This window comes from Oncorhynchus kisutch, linkage group LG17 (genome assembly GCF_002021735.2).
Source record: "Oncorhynchus kisutch isolate 150728-3 linkage group LG17, Okis_V2, whole genome shotgun sequence".
NCBI lineage: Eukaryota > Metazoa > Chordata > Actinopteri > Salmoniformes > Salmonidae > Oncorhynchus > Oncorhynchus kisutch.
In genome coordinates, this window is record NC_034190.2 from 21,156,714 (window position 1) to 21,159,710 (window position 2,997).

Genomic DNA, 2,997 nt, shown 5'->3' on the forward strand with positions numbered 1-2,997 from the left:
AGCATCGGGGCAAGGAGGCATGGCTGAGTCAAATAGGATTCCTGACTTAATGAAGTGGTGATTAAAGAGCCCAGCCATGTGCTCCTTGTTAGTAACAACCACATCATCAACATTAAGGGACATGGGCAGCTGTGAGGAGGAGGGTTTATTCTTCAGGTGTTTTCCAGAACTCCTTGGGGTTAAACCCACAGAGAACAGCTCTTTAAAGTAACTAATCTTGCTTGGCCTTCTGGATAGCCTGAGTGCACTTACAGTGGGGCAAAAAAGTATTTAGTCAGCCACCAATTGTGCAAGTTCTCCCACTTAAAAAGATGAGAGAGGCCTGTAATTTTCATCATAGGTACACTTCAACTATGACAGACAAAATTAGAAGAAAAAAAATCCAGAAAATCACATTGTAGGATTTTTTATGAATTTATTTGCAAATTATGGTGGAAAATAAGTATTTGGTCAATAACAAAAGTTTCTCAATACTTTGTTATATACCCTTTGTTGGCATTGACAGAGGTCAAACGTTTTTTGTAAGTCTTCACAAGGTTTTCACACACTGTTGCTGGTATTTTGGCCCATTCCTCCATGCAGATCTCCTCTAGAGCAGTGATGTTTTGGGGCTGTTGCTGGGCAACACTGACTTTCAACTCCCTCCAAAGATTTTCTATGGGGTTGAGATCTGGAGACTGGCTAGGCCACTCCAGGACCTTGAAATGCTTCTTACGAAGCCATTCCTTCGTTGCCCGGGCGGTGTGTTTGGGATCATTGTCATGCTGAAAGACCCAGCCACGTTTTATCTTCAATGCCCTTGCTGATGGAAGTAGGTTTTCACTCAAAATATCACGATACATGGCCCCATTCATTCTTTCCTTTACACGGATCAGTCGTCCTGGTCCCTTTGCAGAAAAACAGCCCAAAAGCATGATGTTTCCACCCCCATGCTTCACAGTAGGTATGGTGTTCTTTGGATGCAACTCAGCATTCTTTGTCCTCCAAACACGACGAGTTGAGTTTTTACCAAAAAGTTATATTTTGGTTTCATCTGACCATATGACATTCTCCCAATCTTCTTCTGGATCATCCAAATGCTCTCTAGCAAACTTCAGACGGGCCTGGACATGTACTGGCACTGCAGGATTTGAGTCCCTGGCGGCGTAATGTGTTACTGATGGTAGGCTTTGTTACTTTGGTCCCAGCTCTCTGCAGCTCATTCACTAGGTCCCCCCGTGTGGTTCTGGGATTTTTGCTCACCGTTCTTGTGATCATTTTGACCCCACGGGGTGAGATCTTGCGTGGAGCCCCAGATCGAGGGAGATTATCCGTGGTCTTGTATGTCTTCCATTTCCTAATAATTGCTCCCACAGTTGATTTCTTCAAACCAAGCTGCTTACCTATTGCAGATTCAGTCTTCCCAGCCTGGTGCAGGTCTACAATTTTGTTTCTGGTGTCCTTTGACAGCTCTTTGGTCTTGGCCATAGTGGAGTTTGGAGTGTGACTGTTTGAGGTTGTGGACAGGTGTCTTTTATACTGATAACAAGTTCAAACAGGGGCCATTAATACAGGTAACGAGTGGAGGACAGAGGAGCCTCTTAAAGTAGAAGTTACAGGTCTGTGAGAGCCAGAAATCTTGCTTGTTTGTAGGTGACCAAATACTTATTTTCCACCATAATTTGCAAATTAATTAATAAAAAATCCTACAATGTGATTTTCTGGATTTTTGTTTCTCATTTTGTCTGTCATAGTTGAAGTGTAGCTATGATGAAAATTACAGGCCTCTCTCATCTTTTTAAGTGGGAGAACTTGCACAATTGGTGGCTGACTAAATACTTTTTTGCCCCACTGTATTTCCCTTCAGTTGGTCAACTTTCTCATTTACCACTACCCCAGTAATCACTCCATTCAATAGCAAACTTTTCTTGAGAGCAAAACAATTCACATCTCTTGCCCCCCCATTCGTTTAACATGGAGCGCCTGCTGTCTCTGACCAGCAGAAACACAAACAGTTATCACAAAACCACTTCTGGTTACCCTCACCGATTCCACAACACCCAACTGTGTTTTCACCTACCCTGAAACCACAAATGGATCAGCCAAAGGGCAAGGGTCCACTTTTTACACTCCTACTATCACAGACTGATCTTTATCCGGACCCTCGGTGCAAGCTCCTGGCTTCGAGAACTTCACCTTTCACCTACCACCTCCGATACGTCGCCATCATTCACATCAATTTCTCCTCCTGTCTTCAACTTACAGCTTACACTTTCTACCATTCGTCTTTATCAAACATCTCCCCTTTTCCCGCCATTTTTAACCAACTCAAACTCACCCTCTTCCACCCTCTCTCTTAGTCCTCCTCTGCCCCTCTTTTTCCCTCCATTCTTCCTCCGTGTTCCAAGTATACGTCTCCTTATGATAATACTACACTTCTCCTGAAATACATCTTGTTCTTGCCTTCTCGAGAGACGCCATTTAACCGGCTGTCACAATCTCCGTACAATCAGAACGAACCCCTCGGGATGTAGCGCTCAACAGTGCATCCCACTTAAAAAGCAGCTGTTCGTCTTGATGTTCTTCTTTATAAAAAGGTGACCAAATACTTATTGAGATAAGATAAGATGATTATATTATAAACTCTTGTAGACTGCACACTTTTCCATTTCAAACAAGCGCAATCTCTTTCTCCCGGATTCCTCAATTCATTCCTCAAACAACCACAGATAAAACAAGTTATACAAATCTTTGGAACATCTAGTGTTTGATAGAAAATCACAGAAATGCGTGACAGGAAAGATTCAGTCGATGTATGTTGAAACCCTTTGACAGAAGTACTAGCATTCCATTGTTAATGAGCAATTGTGTTGGTGCACCTTCCTTTATCGATAATGTTGTTTAATGAGGTTGTCCAACTCCCTTGTTGAAAGCCTTTTTACTGTATCATGACGCAAGAATTCTATAGTGACAAAATATGTAGTTAATATCATTGAAAGAAAAGTAAATTGAAAGAAA